Below are 10,760 nucleotides of genomic sequence, written 5' to 3' on the forward strand. Positions count from 1 at the left end.
TCCCAGTCCATATCCTATATGGTGTCTTTATCACGACCTTGGATGGAACTCGGTTGAGTATAAAAGCTGCCGTGTCTAGAGCATAACCCCAAAGGTATGTCGGAAGATCAGTGTGACTCATCATAGTTCGTACCATATCTAATAAGGTACGATTCCTCCTTTCGGACACACCATTCCACTGTGGTGTTCCAGGAGGAGTGATTTGGGATAGAATCCCACACTCAGCTAAATAGTCACGAAACTCATGGCTTAAGTATTCACCACCTCGATCTGTTCGAAGTACTTTAATACTCTTGCCAAGCTGGTTCTGTACTTCATTCTTGAATTCTTTGAACTTTTCAAAGGATTCAGATTTATGTGTCATCAAATACACATAACCAAATCTACTGAAGTCATCAGTAAATGTGATGAAGTACCTATAACCGCCTCTAGCAGCGACATTGAAAGGGCCACATACATCACTATGTATGAGTCCTAACAAATCAGTCGCTCTTTCGCTGTGCCCACTAAAGGGAGTCTTGGTCATCTTGCCTCGTAGGCATGACTCGCATATCTCATATGATTCAAAATCAAATGAGTCCAGCCAACCATCCTTATGGAGCTGGGATAAGCGCTTGTCATTTATATGATCTAAGCGACAGTGCTAGAGATAAGTTTGGTTCATGTCATTTGACTTGAACCTCTTGGTACTAATGTTATAGATAGGGCTCTCAAGGTCTAGAATATAGAGTCCGTTTATTAGTGGTGCACTACAATAGAACATATCTTTTAAATAAACAGAACAACATTTGTCTTTTATTATAAAAGAGTATCCTTTCTTGTCTAAACAAGAAACTGAAATTATGTTCTTAGTAAGAGCAGGCACATAACAACAATCATCTAAATTTAGTACAAGCCCAGAGGGCAGAGATAACTGATAAGTTCCTACAGCAACAGCAGCAACTCGTGCTCCATTGCCTACTCGTAGGTCCACCTCGCCCTTTGCCAATGCTCTGCTGTTTCTCAGCGCCTGCACATCAGTACAAATGTGAGAAGCACATCCAGTATCTAATACCCATGATGTAGAAATAGATAGATTGACTTCTATAACATATATAATGAGGAAGTCTCACTTCGCTTCTTCTTAAGATCTTCCAAGTATACCTTGCGGTTCCTCTTCCGTCTGACCACAGTGGAAGCAGTAGGATCCTTGGCGACCCCTCCTTTAGGTTTCGGTGCCTTGCCTTTGCCCTTGGCTGGGACTTTCCTTTGCCTTTGGGCTTGCCCTTATGCGTCTGGACCATCGTAATGGGCTTAACCTTCTTAAGGTTAATCTCGGCAGTCGTAACATACTAAGGAGCTCGGGCGGTGGCTTGTCAATCTCGTTCATGTTATAGTTGAGAATGAATTGACTATAGCTATCGGCAAGGATTGCAAGATCAAGTCGGTGGCTAGCTCTTGGCCAGTGGGAACCCCTTTGTAGGTTCTCTGTACCCAATCATCTTGAGTACATAAGGACCTACAGGCGTCTGACATCTTGCACTGAAACAGTGCCTTCGAGATCTCAAATCTCTCATGCCTCGCTTGTCCCTGATATAGTTGGCGAAGATGCTCAACCATATCAAAAGCGCCCATCAACTCATGTTGCTTCTGAAGCTCTGAGTTCATGGTCGCGAGCATTAGACAGGACACATCTAATGCGTCGTCTTGATGCTTCTTGTAAGCATCTTTGTCGGCTCGCGGGGCATTGGCAGGAGGAGCCTCAGGAATGGGCTGCTCCAGAACGTATAGCTTACGCTCCTGGGTGAGAACTATTCTCAAGTTCCTATACCAGTCCAGGAAATTCGCTCCGTTGAGCTTGTCCTTCTCAAGGACAGATCGCAGGGAGAAGGAATTCGTGTTCGACGTCATGGTTATCTACAACAGAAAATTTGCAGAAATAAATATCATATTCTTTAAAACATTTAATTAGACCTTTAATTAAATGATGCTCCCACTGAATTCTATAATTCTTGTGGGACAAGATCCACATCATACTACCCCTTGAGTTAGCTTTGGCTAATACGCCCAAGGCTTAGTATGATCGGTAGGTAATGATTACCAATTACATCTCTATGCAACTCTTGTTTATAGGATCAATATCCGCATTTATATTAAAACTCGAGTTAGCTTTGGCTAATACGCCCGAGAGTTAATATAGATGTGATTTTGACCTATCTTTCCAACTATTGGAAGAATGCCTATAGTTGACTCGATCCAACCGAGTAACTATGAATACTCAATCTAATTGAGTTTGTATTCACCCATGCATTGATAGGCGGGACCAAGATTGTCCCTCCGTACCCTACCAAGATAATATGTATTGCTCTGCTTTGGCAGATTCAACAATACATGTGATCGAGGTAGTGATAGGTATCACGACACGGTTAGGTATTTTAGAGTTGGTTCGATCTAGATCTAATCTAATCGAGAAGGATGCATCTTGTGCATGACTTAGATCTAATCTAATCGCAAGGGTGCATCATGTGCACGACTTAGATCTAATCTAATCGTTAAGGCACTAATTAATTAATTAATTATTAAACATGCATCAAATACATAACAATTAATTAATTAATCTATTTGTGATTTAGTCATGGCCCTACTACGATCTTCTCAAGCCAATGAGAAGATCGAATGGTCAACCTAGGGTCAACAGCTTCTCCAAGCTCCTCCCTTTGACCACCTTGTGTTGCTCGTGCCCGCCTCGGAACTCCGTCTCGTGTGGACCCTCCACCGCTCCAATTTGTACATTACAATTTGAAACTTGAGTTACATTCGAGTCTAAATCTAATTTACAACCAGAATATAAGAGAGAGGCACGACTCGCAGGTCGCGAAAATAAAATAAAATTACAAGCACGCACATCACATAACGGCACGCAGGCCGTATTATGAATTACAACACATTGTCCAATCAAATTGGGTCTTTGGGCCATGACTATCAAAAATTTAATATATAATCCAAAATTATATATTTTCATAATTTTCTATAATTTTAAAATTAATTTTTAAAAATTTTTACGAGTAAAATTTCCCGGCGGTCCCGTTTAGCGGTTTCGGGCACAATCGCGGAACGGATCCCCTTGCGGGGCCCAGGGGCAGCGCCCCTACCCGCGATCTAACCATCGCGAGGGTTCCTTTGCGATCCAACAGCGCCTAAACCCGCTGTCCCAAAACGATTTGGGTCGAGACATTGCCGTTTCGGAAAAATCTTCCCGGCGGGTTCGTTTTTAGCGATTTCGGGTGCAATCGTGGAGCAAATCCCCTTGCGGGGTTAGGGGCAGTACCCCTACCCATGATCTAATCATCGTGAGTTGCTCCTTTGCGATCTAATGGCACCCGACCCCGCTGTCCCAAACGAATTTGGGGCAAAACGAAGCCGTTTACAAGAAAACTTTCCGGTAGCCGAAGCCTACAAGTGCCGAGACACTTGTGCTTCGCTTCTACGGAAAAATTACTCATAAAAACTCTAAAAACTCAATTTTAACAGAAAATCACAGAAGGTATATTTTTCATAAAAATACAAACGGACTCGTACAAGTCTTTACACGTGGCTCTGATACCACTGTTGGGTTCTTCGGGCCGCGAAAACCAAAGCCGTAGATCCGTGCAAAGATTCGTAAACAAAAACTTTTCGAAAAACCTTTTCTTGCACGAGTTTGTAAAACCTTTAGATCCACACTAGATAAGGTTTATACCTTCGAAGCGTGCCTTTCGCGTTCCCGCTCGTCCAAAGGTGCCGGATCTCTAGACCGTCAAGTGTACGGTCCTCTAGAAGTATCCACACGAACAATCCTTGATGGAGAAGACCAAACAAAGGTGTGCTAGCACCTTGTCTTGTTCGGCCAAGAGAGGAGGAGAGGGAGAAGAGAGAGCTCTAGAGGAAGAAGGTGACTTAATCACACTTGAATGAAAAATGAATACTTTCATTCCCCACTAGAGTGGCCGGCCACATCTTGGAGGTGTAACTCCCCACATTAATTCCAATTAATGTGGAGACCATTAAGAGTTGTAACCCCCATGAGGTGGCACTCTAGGATGATGTGGATCAACACCATTGGTCCACATCTTGCCACCTCACTCAATGACATGACAACAAGTGTAACCTCCTCATTTAATGTGGGCCGGCCACATTAAATGCTATGGAGGCTTGTAACCTCCATGAGGTGGCACACATTGATGATGTGGAGCAATCCTATTGGTCCACATCTTGCCAACTCACTAGTGATGTGGCAAAAAGTCAAGTCAAACATGACTTTTTCTCTTCCTCTCAAATCAAGTCAAACTTGATCTAATCTTCTCATGGTTGATCTAATCCAACCATATAATTCAAGCCAACTTAATATAATGAATCTAATTCATTAAATTAAGTTGATTTAATGAGTCATAATCTAAATTAGACTCATTAAATACATGAATCAACTTGAGTCCAACTCAATTAGCCCAATTTGGATTACTCTTAATCCAATATGATTCATCAAATGAATCTAATCCTCTTGGTTCATCATATGAACCAAATCTCCATCTAATTGTCCTTAGTGTGTGACCCTATAGGTTCTTGTAACGTTGGAAATGCCCTAAACCCATTTAGGAGCATAAGTAATGAGCGGTATCTAGCAACACATCATTACATCCCAAGTTACAAGAATGTCGAGATCCGACATCACCTTGTGACTACTCACAAAATAATGACAAGTGTCCTTCTATCCTAGACATCTAGATTGATCAATATGAGGCATAGACCGTGTCATCCTCTAATCAATCTAAATCTTGAACTCCAAGTAGACTCACTCGATCAAATGAGCTCAACATCTAATGTTGACTCATTTGGACATGGCCATGCACTTAGTGGTCTCACTCTATCAAGAATACCGATGTCGCTCCCGTCATATGGGAGGGATAGATCCCATCTACATCACTCACATCCCTCTACATAATTCGTTATATACCCATTAATCGCCTTTATAGTCCACCCAGTTACGGGTGACGTTTGATGAAACCAAAGTACATAACTCCTTATGTAGGGATCCATGGTGACTTCAGGTCTAAGGACTAATAGTCATACTAATAGTCACATGAGAAAGTATATGACACTCATATAACGATCTATGATACTTTCTCATGACGGGTCATTCAGTATACATTCTCTAATGCATACCCATGTGTCAGCTTGATATCTCTATATCCATGACTTGTGAGATCAAGTCATCGAGCTGACCTACATGCTAGTCTTATTGTATTAACATTGTCCCTGAATGTTAATACTCGACTAGGAATGATTTAGAGTAGTGTTCCCTATATCATCTCACTATCGATTCAACTAATCGATTGATATAGGTATGAACCTTCTACTCAAGGACGCTATTATACTTAGTCTATTTGGCACTAATATAAATAAGTATAATAACCAAACAAATGCCTTTATTAATATACAAGAATATGATATACATGAGTCCATACAATCATCAAATGATTGACTCTAGGGCTCTAACTAACACCTTTGAAGCTAGTTTAAGTTCCGTGAAGCTAATTGTTGATGGTTGGATTCTCTTGAGTTGATCATGGATGTGGTAGCAAAACCTACAGATTCAAGTATAGATTTGGTGAGTATCATGTGTTAAGACTAAAGATGATTTGAATTGATGTAATGAATTTAACAGGTGAGAAGTATGTGAGTAATTTAGATATGCTACTTTCATTCGAGTATACAGATTTGAGGTTCATTAATCTGAATATGAGGTTTAGAAAATTTGCTTATGTTAAATCTGAGCATGAGGTTTAGATAATTTGCTTACATTAAATCTGAGCATGAGGTTTAGATAAATTGCTTATGTTGAATCTGAGCTTGAGGTTTAGTTATGCTATTTCCATTCAACTATATGGATAACATCTATGCTTGGCTGATTCTGGAATTTTAAATGGATTACGAGTTATAATATCTTTATTGAGTGAATTCCAGATAAGCTGTGTATTAGTCATATTATGGAAAGGAAGTTTGAGAGACGATGAAAATCTGTACTAGCCAGAATATGTTTCTTTTGTTAAGTTTCTTTGTAGAATTTCTGTTAAGCAAGTGCAGATTTTGTTAAGCTAGTATGCAGATTTCTGTTAAGCTATTATGCAGATTTTTTATCAAGCTAGTATACAGATTTCTGTTAAGAATTAGTGCAGATTTTTGATAAGTATTGTATGTGCAGATTTCTTTTGTATTCTATGCATGATTATGTGTTACATAGTTAGTTTCATTCATAGATGCATACAAAAGATACCCTAACAGTATTTTGGGTTTAAGAAAAGTATAAGAAAGATAAAGTAAAGTATAAGAAAGATAAAGAAAGGAAAGAGAAAGGCCAAGGCCTTAAGTAGATCCCAAAGTCAAGACTTTAGGAATTTTGGCACACAAGGTGTTTAAAGAAAATGCCGAGGCATTAAATATTAGAATTATTAAAAGATAACAAGTATTTTACTTTTATCAGTGGCATTGTACTGGACTCTCAGTTGTCCTTGGGTTGGGCTCCCATAGTCGACACTAGGTTTAGATAACCTAGTAAACCCTACTAGATTCGGGACCAGCTATCTCGGGTCTAGTTAGGGATGCGCGCATAGCAAGTACAGTTGCCTGGGCCCAAGAAGAAGTTGATTATTATTTTGAAGTATTATAAGTATAAGTTTTTGAACAAGTAAAACAAATTTTACCTAAGTATAAAGTATTAAAGGATAAGTTTTAACAAGTGAGATAAAAGAATAAGTTTAGAACAAACGAAATAAGTTTCATTTTGTTTTAAAAACAGCAAGTTGAGTTTTCTTTTATGCTAGCATGTTATTTAGATTAGCTTACTGTTCTTCGCTATTAGAAAAGCATGAGTAGCTTTACATGTTAGCATCTCAGTATGTTTGTTTCTTTTACTAGTAGATGAGCATGAGTAGTTTTCCTTTTAAGCATTCAGTTTTAGTTTTCTCAGTTAGTTCATGTTCTAGATACATGAACATGCATATTCGTGTTTTTGTGAGTTAGATAGCGCTTACTAAGCAAATTTTGCTTATAGATTGCACTTCCTCTTACCGCAGATACTGGAAAGGAAAATATATAGAAAGGAAGGCGACAAGGAGGTGTTTGAAGGATGTATGATGCCAGGACTATGGAAACCTTGGGATTAGGAAAGAAGTTTTGATTTTGGTTTCCGCATTTTAGTTATTGTAAACATTTGAGTTATATTTTAAGTTCATGTCATTTGAGATTATTCTGTTTAGATTGCATGTAGGATGAGTTCAGTTTAGTAAGTAGATATTTGTGTGTTTGATACTTATTTAACTGTGTGGGTGTTTGATAAATGTTCCAGCCGCCTGTGGCTGATGTATACTATGCTTGTATCTTGGTTTATGGTCACCGGTACAAGGGAGACTGTCGAAATTTTTCGGTAGGGTTTCCATGTGATTTTTAATCATACCGGTTAAGTAGAGTTAGTAGTTAAGTAACGATCATCCTTAGAGTGTAGTAGTAGTAAGAAGGGTGGTCGTTACAGTTGGTATCAGAGCAGGTCCCATTCTCCAGCATCACACATCAGCACCATCCTTGCCGTCTTCAAGTAAGAAAGTATTGAATTTCCTTTTTTGCTTTCTTTATTATTTGCAGTATAGAGTATTGCTTATATGTGCTTAGGAAAGAAAAAAATTCAGGTTTTAATTTTCTATGTTTTGATACATATGCTTAGGAAGAATAAAGACAAATTTTAGTTTTGTTTCTCTTATATTCATATACATAAGTATGCTTAGAAAGGATAGAAAAGATATCAAATATTATACTTGGCATAACTAGATGTTAAAATAGAGGACAAGACAGTGGGGAGTCGGAAACCCCAGTTAAATAATTAGAACTAGAAGAACATTGATAACAAGTAAAGACCCAAGCAGGAAGACGTTCGGGTAATCTGCGAATATTCAAAGGTATTTCTAGAAGAGCTACCTGGACTATTTCCCAACAGAGAAGTAGAGTTTGAAATTGAGTTATTTCCTAACACCAACCCAATTTCAAAAGCTCCGTATCGAATTTCTTTAGCAGAGCTAAAAGAGTTATAAGAACAATTTCAGGAGCTACTTGACAAAGGTTTCATCCGCCCTAGTCATTCACCCCAGGGAGCTCCAGAGTTGTTCATTAAGGAGAAAGACAGATCTATGCGGAAGTGCATAGATTTTAGAGTGCTGAGCAAAGTAGCAGTTAAGAACAAGTACCCTCTTCCCCAGAATAAATGATCTATCTGATCAACTAAGAAGGGACAACAGAGTTCCCTAAAACATACCTGCGTTTTGGGGAACCATCAGTTGAAAGTGAAAGGAAGTTATGCACCCAGAACAGTTTCCAGGACCAGAAATGGACTCTACGAATTTGTAGTCATGCCATTTGGTGTGACTAATGCATCTATGGTCTTCAGAGACCTTATAATAAGCCTTCCAAGGACCACTAATGGGTACGATTCGATATGAATGATAGAGGACCGAGAAGTTAAGAGACTAAGAAACAAAGAAGTACCACTAGTAAAGGACAGTATAAGACAGAGATATCAAGAATTATTCTAAGTTCGAGGACGAACTTTTTATAAGGTATGTGGAATTATAACAACCCAAATTTCTCCATTTCGAATCCCAAAAGTAATTTAAAAATATTTTAAAATGCTATAGAAAAATTCTAGAGATTTTTATAAATTTTTAGAGTATTTTTATGAAATTTTTGGAGGTCATTTGGTATTTTTACTAAACGAAGGAAGTTTTGACAAAAAAATGTCCAAGCCGAGGTTCGAACCAGCAACCTCTGATCTGGGCAAAACTCAGCTAACCAAGTGGGCCAGCAGTTATTGCTGATCAAGTAATGAGCGAAATCATATTTAAGGGATAGTAGATATAGAAATATCTTAAGTTTATAAAAGGTTGTGGAAAAATGTTTCGGCCGAGGTTCGAACCCTTGACTTTGGACCCGAAGCAAAGATTTAGGCGGAGCGGCTGACCAAGTGTGCTAGCGATCATTTGTTATTAAAGAAGGAGAAAAATTCCATTTAAGCGATAGTTGGAAACGAAAATAACCTTGAGTATAAGTTTTAAATCCTTTTCCTAAAACCTAAAAATTTCTCTCAAAATTCCTCTTCTCCCTCACGAACGGCGTCGGCGCCGATTCTGCCCTAGCGAAGGAAAACGAAGCCCTATCTTCGTCTCCGGGGACCGACCGAAGGGGATTTCCGCGAGCTCTTCTCGGATTTGAGCTCCTCTCGTCAAGAAGGACCCGTGAACACGAAGAGAGGCCACGATTTCAAGAGACCCGAACCCTATAAGTCTTCCTTCTTCGGTTGTGAGTTCAAGAACAAGATGTAAGTTGCTACTCACCTGTGGAAGAGTAGTTCCGAGTTTTAGTTTCCTTCTTTTGTTTCAGATTGTGTTGTGCCGAATTCACATCTGCTAGGGATTTCATTTCATTGTGTAGCATTTCAGTTTTAATTCTTTTTCCTGGTTGGAATGAGTAGTGATCTCCATTTGGTGATGAAGTAGAGTTAGTAAGACGAAGTCGCCTAGTTAAGAATTTATTTCCTTCCTAATGCTTTGAAGATTTGGGATGATGGACTGATTAGGAGGAACTGCATTTGGAACTGTTATGGATCCTATGACTTCTGGAAACTCTAGAAAATTTTAGAGTAGGTGTGGGTTTTAATTGTTCATTTATATTCTCCTCAACCTGCCGTAATTCAGCGTAAAGGAAGTTTGGATATGAGAAGTTAGTGGTTGCTGTGGTTTAAGTTATCCACTGCTACCATAATCTGAATTGATGTACTGTTACTAACTGAAAAGAGTATTTCTCCAATGTATATGATCCATCTTTTACTTCCCTATGCATGAGTTAGATTTTTATTTGTTAGTTCCTTTGAAGCTAGTTTAAGTTCCGTGAAGCTAATTGTTGATGGTTGGATTCTCTTGAGTTGATCATGGATGTGGTAGCAAAACCTACAGATTCAAGTAAAGATTTGGTGAGTATCATGTGTTAAGACTAAAGATGATTTGAATTGATGTAATGAATTTAACAGGTGAGAAGTATGTGAGTAATTTAGATATGCTACTTTCATTCGAGTATACAGATTTGAGGTTCTTTAATCTGAACATGAGGTTTAGATAATTTGCTTATGTTAAATCTGAGCATGAGGTTTAGATAATTTGCTTACATTAAATCTGAGCATGAGGTTTAGATAAATTGCTTATGTTGAATCTGAGCTTGAGGTTTAGTTATACTATTTCCATTCAAGTATATGAATAACATCTGTGCTTGGCTGATTCTGGAATTTTAAATGGATTACGAGTTATAATATCTTTATTGAGTGAATTCCAGATAAGCTGTGTATTAGTCATATTATGGAAAGGAAGTTTGAGTGACGATGAAAATCTATACTAGCCAGAATATGTTTCTTTTGTTAAGTTTCTTTGTAGAATTTCTGTTAAGCAAGTGCAGATTTTGTTAAGCTAGTATGCAGATTTCTGTTAAGCTATTATGCAAATTTTTATCAAGCTAGTATACAAATTTCTGTTAAGCATTAGTGTAAATTTTTGATAAGTATTGTATGTGCAGATTTCTTTTGTATTCTATGCATGATTATGTGTTACATAGTTAGTTTCATTCATAGATGCATACGAAAGATACCCTAACAGTATTTTGGGTATAAGAAAAGTATAAGAAAGATAAAGAAAAGTATAAGAAAGATAAAGAAA

The sequence above is a fragment of the Zingiber officinale genome, chromosome 8A, assembly GCF_018446385.1.
Source record: "Zingiber officinale cultivar Zhangliang chromosome 8A, Zo_v1.1, whole genome shotgun sequence".
NCBI classification, from domain to species: Eukaryota; Viridiplantae; Streptophyta; class Magnoliopsida; order Zingiberales; family Zingiberaceae; genus Zingiber; species Zingiber officinale.